Below are 20,627 nucleotides of genomic sequence, written 5' to 3'. Positions count from 1 at the left end.
GTGTGGAACATGAGGACTAAATTTCCACATCATTTAGGAAATTGAACCATCCTAGACTAATTCATGACAATGGACTAATAAATGGATTCTGGAGGCTAAATTTGTCAAATCACTCAAGGTAATTTGGTGAAGCAAAGTCTAAGCAAGTTATTTTAGAAGAAGAAAACCTGTGAATGCGCTAAAATTTCCCTAAAGCATGACTTACTTTCTGAATTGATTTGAAATGAACTGCTGGCCTGTAGCCGTTCTCCAAGTATTTTTTTAAATACAGCATTTCACAGCATTAAAAGAGTGAGAATGAGATGTCATTCTCTTGGTTACAGGCGAGTTTCCTGTTGTACAGTTGATCTTTTGAAAGCCACGCTGCTAGAACAGTATCTAAGATTGCCACTACACAAAACAAACCACAAAAAATCAATAGGCCAGTTACAGGGCCAAAATAAAAGTAAATGTTTCTGGCATATGTTCGGAGTGATTTTGACATTTAAGCTAGACTTTATGGTGGTCCTGGGGGGCACAACACAATGGAATTAAACCTCTCCGCAGAATGAAAAATGTAGTAAACAAAGAAAATGCATTTGGATCTCTTGAGGGCGCAGAAATGTGTCTGGATATGACGGCGTGAATGTTTGCTCTAAGATACCATCAGCACTAATTTCTTCAGCCACTACTGAGAAAGACAAAGTGTGTGTAAGTCAGTGCCCTTGGGGAACTGTGCAGTTAATTTTCCAAACATGCTCTTTACAGAAATCAATGAATTTACAATGCAGAAGGCAAATGCTACAGACAGCTTTAAAGGTTTGCCTGGGCATCCATGGGAATTTTCTTCAAGTGCCCGAGAGGTACACTATGGCTGAGTAATCGCTCTGCGATTGTCCAGGCAGGGTGGAATTGAGGCCATTTTTTATTGAAGATAAAACTCAAGGAAGCTGCTGTAGTCTTAACTCAAAAATGGCAGGATAGATCTATCACCACAAGTTGGACCCAGAAATCCATTTAGTCTTTGGATCGCACACATTTTTTGATGGACAGCTGACTGGGATTGTTTTCACAGAACAGTGAATCAGACTTGATACAATGCAGTTGAATTCTAGATAAAAGAAATGCACATTTATCAATCTCTGATTATCAATCATTTATCAATTTATCAGATTGTTTTGGTGTGTTTTGTTTTGATTTGTTGTTGTTTTTTGTTTGTTTTGTTTTGTTTTTTATCTGTACTTGTCGTCTTAATCTGTTAAGAATTAGGCAAATTTCAGAATTTAAGAATTGGTTATATTTTAATTCATGAGTGTCTTAAGTAAATATTTACAGTATAGCTCGACAATATTAACTTGAATTGTATTTCAATATGCATTCAATTACAAATGCAATTCTATGTTTCCTACCTCATTTCAAATTATATTTAAACTCAGGAATTGAATTTGAATTTAAAAGGCATTCTCAATTCAGTTCTAAATGATGCACAATCCTGGTATTTATCCTTTCCTTTCCAATGGACATTGAGGTCTCCAACAATTATTCAAAATATTGGTCATAATAAAAATGAGAGCAGGATACTGTAACTAATGAGCAGACAAAGTCTCGAAAGCCTGATGCAATTTTTATTTTGCAGTTTTGTACATTTAATTTTACCACATTCAAACATTGTCTCAATATATAATAATTATTTGTCTTTACAACCTTGAATTATTATTCAACAAAGAGCATATACTGTAACTTTCAAATAGACCAACAAAGTCTCATCGATATGTCTATCTAGGTCGCTCTCTAAAAACATCTTTTGCCCTAGGTGCAGCTATAAATAGATTAGCCAGGAACTTGCATGATACCTCTTGCTCTCTCTTTCTGCTGTCCTTTCCTCCTCCTCTGCATTCCCAGCGTACTCAGTGTGGAATATATTTTAGAAACAAAAGACAAAGGAGTTCCTCTTTGATATCTTCAAATTAGTCAGTGGCAGGCGGGTCATGCTGGTTTGGACGTGTAACTTCACATGCAACGATTGGACAAACAGTTGATGCAATACTTTGGTAAAGCAAAGAAACTGACAAAATTTGGAGTTCATTTGTGTGTCCATCACATTTGGAAGAGAGAAAAAAACTACTTGAAAGAACTCATTACGTTAGTATAAATAATACTGGAAAAGTGCAAAAAAAAAAAAAAAAATTTAATGAGTTGACACTTTTACTTCTCACTGCAAATGTGACATTTGAGAGCAATGCTGTGAAGTTCCTACAGTATATCAAATGAACTTCAGATGTGCCTGCTTCATATGATCTGTCATCGCATGTTGATGTCAGACAGTCTGACGAGGTTCTGTGAATTCCTGCACATGTATATGTACGGGCCGATGAGTAACATGGAACACAGGCAGGGCATAAATCAGATGACAATAAAGGAAAATGATCATTAATTTATTTGCATAACTAGCATTGAATTATTCATCATCGTTTCAATCTGCTCAATCTGTATCTCAATAACATGAACTATGAGGCCTATAAATCTCAGTTTTATGTAATGTCTGTCTTAATTTATTTGGGACACTTTTTGCACCCATGTTTATGTTGTATGTTTTTGTGTGAATTACAGCGCCACAGACCGTATAAAATGTTTATAATTGTTAGATATGTGTATGACCGAGAAATTATGACTATGATCGTGATTTATCAAGATTATCTCATTGTGAAATTCCGCTTTATTTTTTGTCGCAGTTTAAGTATTATAATTATAGAAATCAGTTTAGAATAGTTCAAAGTAACACTTCTACACATTACCTTTTATCAAATTTAGTCATATTATAATCTTTTTATAATTTTATACATTCAAATATGCTTGTAAGTATGCTTTTGCCCATTTTATAGATTGTTTTATTGCTGGGTTTATTGGTACATTCTCAGAAAAAAGGTACAAAAGCTGTCACTGCGGTGAAAGTAAAAATATACCAATTAGGTACTAGTATGTGCACTCTAGGTATGAACATTCGTACCTAAAGTGTGCATATTAGTACCTAAATTATAGCCTTTCGTACTGCCCCAGTGACAGCTTTTGTACCTTTTTTCCAGGTAGTGTGGGGTTTCTGGGTGGTTGCTTGCTAGATGGTTTCTCACTATTGGTTATGTATAGGTCATTTCTTCAATGTAAGTCTAAGTATGTCCTTTTTTCATGTCTTATTGTCTGTCAGGTAACAAATGTGAAAACATAGAATATTGCACTTATTAAAAGGCCTCACATATTGAGGTATCATTTGTAATGCACAGCTGTTGCAAGCGAATTATGTGAAAAAATGTACAGTAGCAAAAGTCTCTAATGATGTTTGGATACTAATTAAAGTTAAGTGTAAAAGAAACAGCCGATTAAGTAATAAAATGGTGCATAAGTGAAAAGTTAGACTTGCATTTGTTTATTTTTCATGAGTGCTTTCCCTGCTTCTAAAATTTTAATGGATGAGCTTATAAGCTATTCATATGAATGGTATACCATTCATTCATTAAACAGCAGTATTTTTGAATGGCCGTAAGGAAAACGCTGATCTTTTTCAAACGCTCTCTCTTGTTCTTCCCTTTACAGAGATCTATATTTATACATCCCATAATAGTGTTCATTAGCTCAACTGGCAGCGATCCAGCAGAGTCAGCATTTCGTAAACATGAGCAATAACTTCACCCTCAAAGTGTTTGTGGACTTATTTTATCCAATAAGAATTTCACGTTCGAGATTTCCTGTAGTGTGTCTTTCATAGCTCCCTCTGTCGATAATAACCGCAGAATGAGCTCGCAATCACCTGTCCCTATTGACCGGTTTTGAACGATTTGAATGTTAAAGGACCAGCGAGAGCAGACTGCGCCAAGCACGTGGAGAAGTTAGTGGCTAAAATGCAGATTTCAAAAAGAGATCTGGAGTCAACTGCTAATGAGGTGAGTGTTTGCCTCCCGGCAACAATCACGGACTGCGTGAAAGCCCTATATCAGTCCAAACAAGCATCTCAAATTAATGAATGGCTCAGTCTTAGAGGGGTAATTTTCCATCATCAATGCTGGTAAACCTGCCTGGAACACCAGGGGAGGGAGAAGGTAGACGTTCCGTAGTCGCTCCGCATTCATCCTCATTAATCGGAGATCACAGCCTCTCGTTTCCCAATAAGTCTCCATTCTTTCAGTCGCAGGCCTTACTCTGAGATATTTGTCCTATTATGGAGTGCAGGACTTAGCAGACGCATGGGGATTTTTCTACAAGCTACTTAATCACCAAAGTGCCCCAGAGACCTTCAGCGGCAGATCAGAAGATTTCTGCATTAAAAAGATTTAAAGTCAAGCAAATATTGATAAAGGCTTCATCTGCTGTAGGTCCATTAATCGTGACAGCAATCGCAAAACGTGTGCTCTGTTTTGTAGTCTGGTATGGGTCAATCACGGGAAGGGAGAAATACCGCAGGCAGGTCCACATTATTGAGCGTTTCATTGCAAAATACCCCGAGGCGAGACCTTTCGGAGGAACTGTTTGAGATTGAAGGGCATTAACTCCAGACCAACGCTAATGCTTAGGCCAAATTGCTCAAGTCAGAGCCGGTCTTTTAAGTTTCTCCCGCATCAGTACCCTAAATGATCTCAAAGAGGGTTGGAAGTCTCTGAAAATGTCCCATAATTGCCGACTGATACGGATGACAGAGAGCAGGATATCATGGCTTAAAATGAGGCATGTAATAAGCTGGTATAATTTTTCTCAGACAGTCACTCACTCTCGCTCTCTTTGCGAGGGGAATTTATGTGCCTTTCTTGGTGAACCATGTGCTACTGTAAGTATCTTGTGGGTTACTGTTAATTTGTGCTAAAAAACCCTCATGGTATAGGGCTGAGGTTCCTCAAGCTGACAGAAAGAGGTTTATGCAGTAGAGAGATATTCTTAAACCTTCTCCAAGCAAGCTGTTCTCATTTACCATGCACTTGCTGGAGAGAAAAAAAAAAGCTTTTTTTAAGCATTATCAGCTTTTGGGATACAAAATATGATCAATGTTAACTGGCATGTTCCTGTGTTTTTAGCTTGCAACCTTTGAAATGTTAAACTTGAAATGTTCTAAATACAATTAGATCTCATTATGAGATGAGAGATTTTCTGCCATGTCTAAACATGATAGATGCACTACAGTGGTAAGGACATTTTGAGGTGAACATCAGTGGCTTCACAGAATCCACTGACTGCAGAAAACATTAGACGAGCGGCCCTTTCCTACCACTAATTGGAATAGACTTCCTCTGCATTTAGTCTTCAGTCCCCTCCAATCAAAGCCGATCTAAAAACTGCCTTTTAAATGTACTAAGTCATGGCAGGTAATGGGTCACTCTTAGCTTTGATCACACTCCTGCGAGAGAAAGGTACCATGCGTAATTATCATAAAAGACATTTAAAATGAAAGACAGGGATCTTACAGCCACCTGTTTTACAGGCTTTCAGATTTTTCTGTGAGTCAAATGAAAGCGCAGTTTATAGCGCCAATTTCCCTCCCCCCGAATAAATCTTTCATCAGATGTGGAAAATCTTTTTTCTGAGGTTGTTTGAAGTTTTGTAGACTCTAAAAATGTTTTCATCGGTATAACATCATCCATATAATGTATACTTAATTTCTGTTTACCAAAGTTTCAGAAAGATGTTGAATGTAAATTCAAAGCAGTTGAAAAAGTGCAATGAAGTTATCATTGCAAGTTGTATCTTTGGCACCACTTTAATTTGACTTAAATCTTCAATGCATTTAAACTTTACAATTTAGTAGGTTCAATATTTTTATTTAGTTTTCTTTTTGTGTGTTCATCCTTTGGTTTCTTTAATGGTTATGGTGTTTTTTACTTTTTATTGTTTTGCACATTCCAGAATCTGTTTGCACGGATTACATGAGATACAACTTTGACAAATATGCAATATTAGCTATATTTGAAATAAAAAATGTTGTTGTTTATACAGTATGAATGTACTGCAATATGACTATTTAAATGTGCACTGATTGCTGTGTACCTATCTACATTAAAATAGTTTTAAAATAATTTATATTATTATTTATTTTATATTATATTATAAAATAATTAAAAAAATAGTTATTGTTTATATTATAAATCACATTGGAAATGGTAAGTCGGGTAAGGAAACCCTATCCCATGCAAATACAGTATGTAACAAATTAGCTCAAAGTGAGATGAACATAATTAATCATAACGGGTTGTTATCAATTATATATTCATCTTCAGGAATTAACTGTAGCATTAATAGTACAATAAAATGATTTGTTCGTCCGCAGTACGGACAGTTTTAATCGTCTATTGACTCTAAGGAAAATTATTTCTCTGGCCACGGAAAATTTATTTCCTTACTCAGTATACTTATTGCATACTCCAAAAACATTATAAGTGGTATTAGTTTTATCTTAGCTTTAAATCCGTGCTGAATAATATATAATGCTTATTCTTTCTGCTCAGAGCTAAACATTATCATAATTAGCATTAACATATTCATAGTTTTAAGAGCACTGTGATCCTTTGTAACCTTGTAATATTCACAATTGGTAGAACAATATAATCTTAATTGAGAAATATTGGCTCACTGTGGGGAATTTAATTTGGAGAGTATCAATTCTTTGGTGGTTTCTAGTGTTCATAATGTGTTACTCGTGTGCTTTCTTCAATTTCAGTTCAATCCACTGAAGATGATTAAAAAGGGATAGTGGCAGAATTAAATATGTTACTTTGCACAGTAAAAAATTAAAATATTCTATAATTATTATAAATAACTGTCATATAATTTTCTTTTCCATGTGACATTTAATTAATATTCCCTGTTTTTCCAGTTTATTCAGATTTTACTCATTATTTTTATTCAGAATTTATTTAAATTTTCCATTCTTATTGACTCATGTTCTCATACAGTACTGCTTACTTCACAATACAGTGCTGAATATTAATAAAGTTGTGTTGCCCACTTTTTACTTGGAATGACATGATAACAAAGGTTCTGTAATGTGCATTCTCATTAGGTTTCACTGTAGCATAAGGCTACATTTTCTTGTACCCAGGATGAAATAATCCTTTTTAAAATATATAGTTATAATTTAACTGTATTATTAAAAAAATGTTTTTGTTTACTAATGAAATAAAACCTTCGATATCTATACAAATTTTAGTTCCAGATCAAATCCACACAAGTGTTGACTTTATACTATTCAAGTTGAGCGATGCGATGGTGGCACTATGTTTAACTGCTTACATTTCCCCCTACAGATATTAGTTTTGAGAGAAATTCTGGGAAATCCTTTTTGGAGTTTGAAGGCATTGAAGTCGATGGTGTGTTCAGTGTCACGGTGAGATTCCTGACTGAATCCATGTACGGAACCCTGCTGTATTCAGTCAGTGCCAAAAAAGGCATCTTCTTCATAAAACTCTACATTTCCAATGGAACGCTTTGGGTAATACTGCAAATGCATATACATTTGTGTTTTTTGTTTGTTTGTTTGTTTATTTGTTTGTTTTTCAAAGCTATCTCATTACCTTTACAAATCAAAGAATATGCATGAGAAATAATTAGATGGAAAATACTGATACATATTTTTCCCACACACTCCAGTATGGCTTTTTGTGCAACCAAAAGGAGGGAGTTCAGCAGATCAATGTAGCACAGCAGGTTGCTGATGGAAATGAGTATGTAGTGCTTTTGAGGTAAGTGAATTTCTCCTCCAGTATCCGAATTGTTTGAGATCATAGAGGTTAAAATGAATCAGATGTCTACCAATTGTGTAAGGGACATGGAAAATTTTTATTAACGAGTATACATGCTAATAAGCACCTAGTTAATTGTGAGAATTGGTCTCTATACTGAAGTGTTCCCCTGAAAAAGTTTCCAATAACAGGACAACTGACATGTGGCAGCCAGTCAACTGGCATTGAGATCCTAACAGAGACCTCAGTACAGGTAATATACACATTATATTATTCATTATTTACATGATGGAGAGTATTTCTGTCCAGCTCTTACACTTTCAAGTCTGTAAATGGGTGCAGTATAACCCCAGATTTGTCAAGCCTGGGTATTTTCGACTGAGAGCTGAATGATTGCTGAAACGTCTTTGATGTTCAGAAGCACAATTCACACTGGTCCATTAGGTTTGTTTCTTTTCATGCGATTCAGCAGAAAGTAAAATGCACGGTCACACATTCATTAAAAGATTTGATCAGATTCTGAGTCTCTGAGAGACAGCACAGCCTCTTCATATCCGAACGCTTTAGCCAGCTCCTGATCTTGAGTGCCTCGGCTTGTTTATGTCTGTTTTTCATAGAGATTTTGAAAAGCTTCCAAGATACACCAGCTGCACAAATCAGTCATTACTTTTGTGCCAACTAGCAGAAGACTTAGTGCGAAAGAGAGTTGTCAAAACAAGACTGAATGGAGAGACCATCAAGGCCAAGACCATCTCTTAAAAGGGGTTGTATTATTCAAATACAGCATATCATATTCTTAAAGGCACAGGAGCACAAAAAAGCAGCCTGCGTTTAATTCTGAGGTTCACAGAGAGGGTGGAAAATGGTCATGTAAAATTTAGTAACGCCAGTTTTGGTGCACAAAACAATATAAGTGGACCACAGGGAAAAATACAAAATGATATTTTTTTTTCAAAAAAAAAGGTACTGTACAACGCAACCCCTTTAAGTTTCACTGCCTTATTCGTGTCTCACATGACCGAGTGAAACCGTGAAACAGTTTAAAGGACCGTGCTTTATTGTCGCCTTTAAAGCATTTCTAAGTAAAAGGAGCATTCTCTGTGTGTCCTGCTGGGGAACTGTCTGCTCAGAGACTCAATGGGACCAGTGGCTCTCTGGCGAGATGCCAGGCTGCTCTGGTGGAGCTCTTCTAAATTAACAGCCTCTCCGGCTGCTCCAGAGGGAGGACATCCAGGGCCTGGTGGTCTTTCCTCCTGAGGTGCGGCGCAAAGCAAGAGAAAAACTCCACAGCCTGCGAATTACAGGCTTATCAAATCAGTCAAGATTGGCTTCTCTGAACCTCAAAAGAGGGGGAGACAGATATCAAGGCTGGGGGGATACTGTCATTATGAGCTGAGCATCTGTAGGCCAATCCTCCAGCTGCACATAGTTATCCCAGAATCCACACTGAGGTAATTATCTTTCCTCCCCTGTTGTTTGGAAGGGCAGAATAAGCTTTGGAAATCTCCCAAGGCTTGGGTACATCTCTGGAACAGTCTGTCCGAGACACATAAGATGTCTTTAAAAGGAAGAGGGGAAATAATTAGCCGCAGGTGAAAGACGCCCTTGAGCATAGCAAATCATTTGTTTTGTTTAGTGGGGTTTTTTTTGTCATGATTTACTGTGTCACAACAGTAGCCATTTTAATTAGCTTTTAACTGGCAATAAAACGGTTTGCAGTTGTTTTTAAGCTGTATCAGATGAGTTATGTTATGATATTCTGATATTTAAAACGAGATTAAACCATTTGTACAAACGACATGGCCTTAAATCACACCGATACTGTTCTAGTCGAAACCCATGATAACCATGATATTTTAAATGCTGTACCGGCTAATGAATTCACTGTGGACCCTTTTTCTTTCTCAATGCCTTCCTGTATCTCATGTATCCATGGAAACAACGCAGTCATTAGGAGTCATTGAGCATAACATGTTTTCGGTCTGTATATTAAAAAAGTGGAAAATAATAACAGATAAAGCAGGCATTAGCAGTGCTTAGCTTTTAAAGTAATTGTGTTCTCCTTTAGGCATAGCAAATGTGTCTTATTAACATAAACTGAATTGCCTGAAAAGATGTCTGTGGTATTAATACTAAAGATCATTAATTGAGTGCATTTACAGCCATTAGGTGAAGAGATACACAGGAAATGGGGACCTGGAATGTTGATTTTTAACAAGACAGAGAACATTTTGTCCACATGCACATCAAACTGTTTATTTTGTGTTTGTTTTCCACAGACAATATCTTTCTCCGTGTGCAGCCGAAGTCACTATTACAGGCTTTGGGACTGTCAGAAGTATTCCAAGCAGTTACACACCAGCCGTGAGTTTACAGAGAACTGACCGTCTCTTCATAGGAGGACTTCCTCTTCAGTTTCCACCTTATAAAGTAAGAGTTAATTATGTGTGAGGTTATTTTGTGTGAGGATACCCCAATATTTTGAACAGTAATGTGTGATACAATAAAGAAAAAAGGTTTGGAATGGATTTTTTTTTTTTTAAGTCTCTTATGCTCAGAAAAAAGTGTTCATGCTGCCTTAAAATTGAACCTGTAATCAACTTGAAATGTAAAGTTGTCTTAATTGGCATCTTGGATATTTGAATTATCTCTAGTTCACTCCAAATAAGTCATTATAATGCTAAATTTTAAGTTATCATTAGGTCAACTGGGAATTCTGATTCTAATGTGGAAACAAGTAAAGATTGATGGTTTGCCTTTGTCATGTTACACAATGACCTGACCACTTACCGCAGAGACAACTCCTACTTAAATTGGATTAAAATGGACATGAATTTTCCAGTAATTTTCAGGTTACTAAAACTGGTTCAGAGGGCTTCAAAGAACTGTCAAGGTCTACATATTGACAGTGATAAAGCTCTGAGAAACTAGCAGGCACACTTTTCATTTTCCTTCAGGCGGCTAGAAGCAGGTCACGGGCACTTGAGATACTGTTAGGAGAAGAAAAAGGAGAGGTTGAGATGTATTCGTCTAGACAACAAAAATTTAATCCACATGCTTTTTTCTCTTTTCACAGAACTGTTAATGAAATAGAAGTGTGTATATATATATATATATATATATATATATATATATATATATATATATATATACTTCAATTTCATTCAGCATAACATATTTATGAGCATATTTCATATATATATTCATCAATGCAGTTTCTCCTACTGGTATTCTGCCCTGCAAAGGCAAAAGACCGTAACTTTGATTTTTGTTGAAAATGAGTTATTGATATTTTTGGGACATTCAAGACATCCTTTTTCATGTACATAAGTATCTTGAGTCAATTTCGTTGTTTTTCCGAGAAAATAATGGGTCATCTCAACTGTAACTTCAAAAAGCCCCGGAGAAACCAAGGCAGAACACCGTATAACACCAGTAACGGCTCTTTCGCTTTATTTGGAACGCTCAAAATGAGTTACGGTGTTCTGCCTTTGTTTAGCCGTACGTCAAAATGAAGTTACGGTGCCAGCTTGGAGTTATACGGTGTTCTGCCTTTTTTTTTACTGTCCATTAAAATCTGGCGCATATTAATTACAGTGTAGACAAACAAATTAGATCGCGATCTACCAAACAGCTCCATATAACAAAGTACTGTAAAGACTAGACACCTTGGCAGCAATACATAATCGTTAATAACCTTTAAAGATTTTTTTCCCCTTTTTGTAATGCAGATTATTCACCAGGCTGTCACTTCTAGTTGGATGCGTGTGTACTTGAATGCCGTAGCATGATCAGTCATAAAATCAGTAGCCTAACAGTTCGCAATTAAATCCATATCCTACCTTTTCTTGTAACCCGATAAAATCAATCCATAGCGCTGAACATCGTCGGACATGTTTAATCCACATGCATTTCTGAGCATGCCTGCTTGCTTGCGTTCACATAAATCCACAAGTCATTCTTTTAGGTTAGGCTATTATTTAATTCAAGTCAATATAAGCAATTATGCTATGTCTGGAATTATTTTACGTTACTGAGCATAGCAAATAAATTGGTTGCAAAACGGTATCCACTCACATGTTTAACTTTTAGTCTGCTAGTTACGGTCAAAAATTTTTAAAATTTCTATATTACTATGCAATAGCCAATATGAGATAGCCCATGATCAGTAGATTTTATACAGATGTTACTATAACGATTTTGTAAATGGTGATCAGCAATCAAATATTGATAATGTGGAAGTTACTGTCTTTTGCCTTGGTATGACTTCTCACTTTTTGCAGATAATGCAAAGGCAGAGTACATTAACTTCAAAATAGGGGTAAAAATCAAGTTTGAGCTCACAATTTTTTAATGTAGATAATTTTCATTACTAAAACATCTAATTGCCAAAATTCCAGTATCCTACCTATAATTAATTTGGCTGGACAAGTAAAAAACTTTAAAGTAATTTTTCTCAGTTTCACACTCTAGCGAGTTAAGGTCTTTTGCCTTTGTAGGGCAGTATTTTATGAGCCAATTCTGTCCTATATGAAGAATCTTGATTGCCTTCAAAAACATTCAGTAGCATTTGTTTCATTTGTAGATGTACAGGTACATCTAAAAAAAAAAAAAAATATCGTGAAAAAGTTCATTTTTTCTTGTAACTCTTTTCAAAAAGTGAAACTTTCATATATTTTAGATTCATTACATGTAAAGTAAAACATTTCAAAAGTTTTTTGTTTTAATTTTGATGATTAAAGCTTACAGCTCATGAAAGTAAAAAAATCAGTATCTCAAAATATTAGAATATTTACATTTGAGTTTCAATTAATGACCATCCCTACAGTATAAATTCCGGGTATCTCTTGTTCTTTGAAACCACAATAACGGAGAAGACTGCTGACTTGGCAATGATCCAGAACACGAATATTGACACCCTCCACAAAGAGGGTAAGTCACAGAGGGTCATTACTGAAAGGTGTGGCTGTTTACAGAGTGCTGTATCAAAGCATAGTAAATGCAAAGTTGAATGGAAGGAAAAATTTGGGTAAGAAAAAGAGCACAAGCAACAGGGATGACCGCAAGCTTATGAATTCTGTCAAGCAAAGCTGATTCAAACACTTGGGAGAGCTTCACAAGGAGTGGACTGAAGCTGGAGTCAGTGCATCAAGAGTCACCGCACTCAGACGTCTTCAGGAAAAGGGCTACCAAGCCACTTCTGAACCAGAGACAACGTCAGAAGCGTCTTACCTGGGCTGTGGAGAAAAAGAACTGGACTGTTGCTAAGTGGTCCAAAGTCCTCTTTTCAGATTAAAGTAAATTTTGCATTTCATTTGGAAATCAAGGTCCCAGAGTCTGGAGGAAGAGTGGAGAGGCACAGAATCCATGTTGCTTGAAGTCCAGTGTGAAGTTTCCACAGTCTGTGATGATTTTGGGCTGCCATGTCATCTGCTGGTGTTGGTCCACTGTGTTTTCTGAAGTCCACAGTCAACGCAGCCATCTACCAGGAAATTCATGCTTCCTTCTGGTGACAAGCTTTATGGAGATGCTGATTTCATTTTCCAGCAGGACTTGGCACCTGCCCACACTGTCAAAGGTACCAAAAGCTGGTTCACTGACCATGGTGTTACTGTGTTTGATTGGCCAGCAAACTCGCCTGATCTGAACCCCATAGAGAATCTATGACACCAGAGACCATCTGGTGTGAGAGACACCAGACCCAACAACAATGCAGATGACCTGAAGGCCGCTATCAAAGCAACCTGGGCCACACCGCATTGATGCAAATGGAGGCCCAACCAAGTATTGAGTGCATAGAAATTAACATACTTTTCAGAAGCCTGACATTTCTGTTTAAAATATCCTTTTTTATTGAGCTTATGTAATATTCTAATTTTCGTTTGGGTTTTCATTATCTGTAAGCCATAATCATCAAAATTTCAAGAAATAAAGGCTTGAAATATTTCACTCTGTGTAATGAATATATATAATATATGGGTTTCACTTTCTGAAATGAGTGACAAAAAATATTGACCTTTTTCACAATATTCTAATTTTTTTAGATGTACCTGTATGTTTGTAAAGGCAAACGTCTCATTGTATTAATACATATGCATGTTCCTTTATGTGTATCAATTTTAAATGGATAGTTCTTTCAATATTTACTCACTCATGTCATTCCAGACTTGTATGCTATTAAAAAAAATTATGTAACACGAAAGGTGAGATTTTTGAAGAGTTATTATGCAGCTCTTGCCATACAACAACAGCTTATAATAACCAAGGCATGCTCAAAAGCAAAAGTGAAAACTGAATCTGTGAATAATTAAAATGTAAGTATTTTCATCACCCAAAGCTGTTGCATTGTCAAGACTTACAGTAGAATATAGTGCACAAGTCATGTGAACTAATTTTGTTGATGTGTGTTTTGTCCTTGAGAGCCTTTGGTCACTATGAATTGTTGTATGGAAAGATATATATAACAATTCAACAACATATCTACTTTTATGTTCCAAGGAGAAATAATACAGTTTTTTTGAAAGACATAAGTGAGTAAATAATGATAGAATTTTCATTTTTGGGTGAACTATGCCTTAAAATGAAACCTCTTTGTTGTACGGCACTTTCTTCTCCCAGAATAGCTGTTTTGTAGCGATTTTTCATTTTCACCCTTAGGCCTGAGATGTTTTTCAGTTTTCCTCTGAAGAAACTGCTTGAGACTTTGTTGTTGTTCTGTGTTCCCTCAGGAAGCTGAGCCTTTCCACAACTACACCAGCTGCATTGAAATAATCGAAATTAATAAGCTCAGAAGAATCCGTGTGGACCATGCCATTGCCAGGAACAATGTTGACAACTGCAGGTAATTGAACCTGATTTTCCATCAGGAATCAATACAATTTTTGGGCAGTGTTTGGAAGTCTAAATTCATTTTAAACTATTTATATTGGTGAATCAGTTTGTTAAATTAATTGTAAAATTTTTGTTAAAATAAGTTATTCTCTGATTTTTCACTGTAGAAAATCCAGTACAGCATTTGTACTGGAATTTCATACATCAGTATATTAGAATAATTTCTAAAGGATCATGTTACTTAGAAACTTAGAAAACTGTTATTCTGAATTGTAGTAATATTTATATTTAGTAAGTAATATTTAGTAAGTTTTTACTGTATTTTAACCAAATGATTGCACTTTTTTCGAAAACATTTAAAACAAAATTCTTCCCCCCAAAAAAATAAAATCTTAAAAAATTGTTCATGCTGCCTTAAAATAAATTAAATGTAACATTGTCATTATTTATTTTTTTGTCTTTAATGTAAAATTGTCTTTAATGTTGACTTAATTTTGAATGTTTTTAAAATGTATAAATGTCTTAATTGGTACCTCAGATATTTGAATGATCTTAAGTCCAATCCAGGTAAGTTTCAGTTTTATAGAGAAATGTTCAACTTTGCTGTTACACTCTAGATTTGCTGTTACAGTACATTCTAGATTTTTAGGACTATTTAAAAATAAATAAAACATGCTCTTTTCTATTTATTCCCAGTACCCTAATCAAGTTTCATTAATTCAAAAAGCCTCATTGTCAGCCAGAGAAATATTGATATGATTAAATGATAAATTATATCATCTGTTAGTTATGAATTTGAAAATATGTATTTTAAGATTTTGCCTCTTAAAGTAGCTGCTACGTAGGACTTCTTTTGTCATAACAGCCTACAATGTAGTTAAATACAAAAAAAAATTGTAAAGCTACATTTTTCACTCCATAACGTTTCTTCCATAAAAATGTGTAGTTTTCCTTCTTCCCTCATGGCTCTTGGATGTGATATTTACCACTCTTGTCAGCTGTCTCTCAAGAACTAAATCTATAATTGATCATGTCACTTGAGTGCACAGGTGCTGTACGTTCATGCTGTGTGCAAATTGCTCATCAGGAGTGAGATTCTGGGGATGTTTAAGTGTTTGGCTTCACACATCGTGTATTATTGTTCCAAAGAAAATGCAAGCACTAATTTTGGCTTTTTGGTTATTTCTATAAAAAGACCTGTTTTACAAAGCATTAGGAAATGAGTCTTGAACAGAATCTGAAATTGGTAACCACATAGACTAGTTAATATTTAAATGAGGTAGATTTCCACTCTCTCTATATTGTCATCCTTTATTTATTCTGTTCTGTCATCTGTCTGGAATTGCAGTGGGCTGGAGAGATGGGGTTTCCAAATGAATATGACAGTTTGTGGCATCTTACATGGTATAGTCTCACATGATTTGAACAGAACCATTAATCAGGGCTATTTGAATGATATATCATGGTTGTTTTGTGAGCTGATTTTGTGGTTACTAGTGATTGATATGTAGGCATAACTGTGTGTGTTTTGAACGCTTCTTACTCTACCATGCCTTATTTGGTTAGTTATGATAATTAAGGTAGTTTAACATGATAAGGTGCATTATATTGCTTGTCCAGTCATAAATCATGGGGGGCGAGATGAGTCAGAGAAACTGGCTAATATATTTTTCAGGACTCATTTTGATGAATGTTGACATAAATTTTGCATCGTCATGATTTACTCACACTCATGTTGTTCTGAACCCATAGAAATTAATTATTTCATCTGTCTGACACAAAATTAGATGTTTAGCACAATGTTAGAACTGCTCTTTCCCATAAAATAACAGCATATAGATGTCTGAATTGATTTTCAGGATTTAGCTCATTATGTCCATACTGATGCACATCCATTTTGAGTTGAACAGGATAATTAATATAGATTTTTAATGTGCATGCGAGTATGGTTTTAATTTTACAAATGGGGCTTGTCTGTGTTGCATGTAATTATAAGATTAAGGTTGCTCTATATATCCTTTGGCCCTCTGATTAAAACACTAGGGGGGAATTCACTAAGAATGAATGTCACTCCCTGATGGTGCTGCTTATTTGAATGCACATTCTGCATTGTTTTAGCACCCGATTCACTAAAGGAATTATGCAAATCAGGTAAATGTCCACAAACTTCTGTCAATCTGGAATTCCTAATCTTGTGGGTCATTTCTGAATACTAGAGTGTGGAGGAAACACAAATGTCTGTCCATTCGTCTGTCATTCTGACTATCTATTATAAACTATAGCTATTTGTAGGTTTGGGCAATGTCTACCAAATTGGCATTGGACGATGTCTACAGTGAAACATCGTGATGGACGATGACATCGGGGGGCGGGTTCAGGGGTGTGCCCGAAGCGTGCATCCGTATGCAGAAACGCACGGGAAACAAATAACGCGTTCTACGGAGTCACTAAAGGGACATGGTTAGCCACTTGCTACAGAAGCAGCCTGTTACATTACAGTACATGAAAGTTCAATTACCACATACACAGAGTAAGGAGAGATGACTGATAGGACAATGACGAATGATTTTCAGATATTAGCGTCCACATCAATAAACGATATCAGTTTAAAAGGCATTCTCAATTAAATTATGAATCCCACACAACCCATAAACATCTCTTTTAGATGACATTTCATTTACGGCTTGCTTTTTTTACAGTAAATGGATGTGATTAGACTCAGATATCACTGAGTTTCATGAATAAGTACGTAATTGTGAATAATTTGCCTGGTTTAACTTGATTGCTTGTGGTTAGTGAATTAAACGCATGTTTTTGTGCTCTGAAATAATTATAAGTGATTACTGATTAGTAAATATGCCCCGTGGTAGTGTATTGCAGCATTTAATTCTCGCCTTTTCATTTGCTCATATGTTCTACTGTAGGCCTCCCTGGTATCGTGACCGACCAGCAAACTCCACAGACGAAACCCCTCCTGATGGGCATATCCCACCCACCCAGCCTTCACCTGTGTGCTTGCAGGGGCTCTGTCTCAACGGCGGATCCTGTCGGCCAATCTCTCTGCCCAGCGGAGCTTCTTCTTTCTTCTGTGACTGTCCTCTGCACTTCACGGGACGCCTGTGTGAACAAGGTGAGACCTCAAGTTCCCTCCACATCACAGCTGAAAATGTTCCCTACGGAGTTACTGAACTACTAAATTAGCCGTATCCCTTAATTTAACTCTAATGAGCAGTCAAGTATGGTGTGGAGCTTTAAAACAAAACATTTTGGTTGATGTCGTAATGATACGTAGTAGCTCACCTCCAAAAGCAGGCAATGATCTCTCACCAAACGTTTTGACTACAGAGGCACGGCACATTTCTCGAAGGAAAATGCAATCCTTGCCCTGTTGTTGGATCAGGGATCACTTTAAATAATTTGTGATGTGATTAACATAAGGTCCATATAAGAAAGCTGTAATGTCAGAAATCCCTCTATATGCTCACTTCTTGAGTCCTACTACAAACGAGATGGTGACCCTGTCACCTGTGTTCTCCAGATTCATTTTACCTCCTCTGCCTCATGCCAGGATAAGACATGAATGATATTAAATTCTGGTGAACCCAATTGATATTGACTGACACTTAACGTACTGTACTGAACTGCCATAGCAGAATATTTCACACTTTAACAATTTAGTCAACTCTGGACTGACAACGGACTTTCCTTTTATCAAAGTCACCACCTTGTATGGGAAAACAGAATTTTTATGCACTTCCAGCAGTGGAGTATTCATTGTAATGTGCTCCTCCATAGTGCTAATTGCCTTGTTATTGTATTTTGCTTCAGCTTCTGCTGACTCACTATGTTTTGCCCTGTATCAATAAGCCAATGCTCAGGTAAAGAGCTAATTTGCTAATCTACAAGTTCATCTGTCTCTATTGATGTAACATTCAGATGCTCTGGCAGTGAGATGCCTGGCTTCAAATTAATTAAAAATCATTTATTCTTCTCTCAGGTTTCTATTTTTGTGCCGTGCCAGACATTGATTGATGTGTTTGTGAGCAGATCAGTTCAGTTCCTGTATGAGAAGAAAAAAAACCTTTTCAGATGAAGCTGTCAGTGTTTTCACATTTGTTTACTACTGCTAAATACTTGCCATTTCTTACGAATATACTAGAAAATTACTTTTTAAAAAAGCTTTAGAGGCACAAAAGTTTTACTGTGAGCACTATTATCTAACATAAAAATGGGCTGGCGTGAAAAGTAGCTAGTTTTACTCTCATTAAGTGGTTTTATAAGTAGGTCATGACCTTCTCAGTTATATCCAACAATTGAAATGAAAACTATATATATATATATATATTATACATATATATATATATATATGCAGTCGTGGTCAGAAATATTGGCACCCTTGGTAAATATGATCAAAGAAGGCTCTGAAAATTAAATGAAATAAATGTTTTTCTCAAGTACACGTTGGACACAATTATTGGTACCCCTAGGAATTCTTATGAGTAAAATATCTCTGAATTATATTCCCATTCATATTCATAATTTTGAGCACTCCAGGGTGATTATAAACATGAAATTATCCAGCCATGGCTTCCTGTTTCACAGAAATATAAATAGGAGGGAAAACAAAGCCCAAATTCCCTTAATCATCCATCACAATGAGAAAAACCAAACAATATATTTCTGATGTGCAGCAAAAGATAATTGAGCGTCACAAATTAGTGAAATGGCTTTAAGAAAAGAGCTAGAGCAGTGAAAAATCCCATTTCCACCATCAGGGCAATAATTAAGAATTTCCAATCAACATAAAACGTTACGAAACTGCTTGGAAGAGGACATGTGTCTATATCGTCCTAATGCACAGTGAGGAGGAGAGTTTGAGTGGCTAAAGACTCTCCAAGGACCACAGCTGGAGAATTGCAGAAAATAGTTGAGTCTCGAGGTCAGAAAACCTTAAAAAAAAATTGTCAAACAGCCCCTACATCACCACATGTTGTTTGGGAGGGTTTCAAGAAATTATCCTAGCTTATCCAAAAACAAACTCCAGCATATTCAGTTATCAGACACGACTGGAACTTCAAATGGGACTGGCTTCTATGGTCAGATGAAACTAAAGAATTAGCTTTTTAGCAGCAAACACTCAACATGGGTTTGGTACACAGGGATAAAAAACAACCCCATGTGTACAATGAAATATACTGCTGTATTTTTGATGTTGTGGGCCTATATTTCTGCTGGAGGTCCTGGACATCTTGTTTAGACACATGGCATCATGGAATCTATCCAATACCAACAGATAAAAAATCTACAAGTGACTGACGCTTTTAGAAATATTATAATTGGCCATGTTTGGATCTTCCAACCAAACAATAATCCTCAAACAACAAACCTGAAAAACAACACAAAAATGGGTCACTGGGCACAAAACCAAGCTTCTGCTGGCCATTCCAATTCTCTGACCTGAACCCTGTAGAAAATGAGTGAGGTGAACTGAGGAGAAGAAGCACCAACATGGAGCTGAGAATCTGAAGGATCTGGAAAGATTCTGGATGAAGGAATGGTCTCTGATCTCTTGTCAGGTGTTCTCTAACCTCATCAGGCATTATAGGAGAAAATTTAGAGCTGTTAAACTGGCAAATGGAGGTTTCAAAAAGTATTGAATAAAAGGGTGCCGTTAATTGTGGCCAATGTGTATTAGAGAAAAAACATTTCATAATGATATTTCCTCCCATTTTAAATTCTTATTCTCCGATGAAAGGTTAGATTTTTGTGAATTTTTTAATAATGCAGATTAGGGATGTGCAACAGCGATCGAGTACTCAGACATGATAGCGATGATCGATCATGAAAACGATGATCGTGGAAAAAAATAAAAATTCTGATTGGTTATAGCGGCACCCTGAGCTGATTGTTTAGCTTGCAACAGCATGCGGTTCAAGGTATAGATGTGAGAAGAGAGAAAAACTTAGCTTTGAAGTCAAGTAGTGATGTCTGGGTTAGCTACATGCATATCTAATTAATCTATATAGGATGAGTTGGGATATTAACATTTATTTACATGCAGCTGAATGCGCTGCATATCACCAGTGTTTAGTTTCATGCTCA

The 20,627-nt window shown here is 36.2% G+C and overlaps 1 pseudogene across 1 annotated transcript in view; it reads left to right on the top strand.

Annotated features, from left to right (window-relative positions):
• The window catches only part of LOC306882570 (protein eyes shut homolog), a 219,487-nt pseudogene that overhangs the window by 129,305 nt on the left and 69,555 nt on the right, over positions 1 to 20,627 (top strand). The window contains exons 30-34 of the transcript in view: positions 7,260 to 7,444; positions 7,603 to 7,694; positions 9,974 to 10,124; positions 14,423 to 14,535; positions 17,450 to 17,655. The product of the transcript in view is annotated as a protein eyes shut homolog (transcript). The remainder of the gene's footprint in view (positions 1 to 7,259; positions 7,445 to 7,602; positions 7,695 to 9,973; positions 10,125 to 14,422; positions 14,536 to 17,449; positions 17,656 to 20,627) is intronic.

The sequence above is a fragment of the Barbus barbus genome, assembly GCF_936440315.1.
Source record: "Barbus barbus genome assembly, chromosome: 16".
Classification (NCBI taxonomy): Eukaryota; Metazoa; Chordata; class Actinopteri; order Cypriniformes; family Cyprinidae; genus Barbus; species Barbus barbus.
Note: the sequence above shows the minus strand (reverse complement) of the source record. Positions and strands in the feature narration are given on the sequence as shown.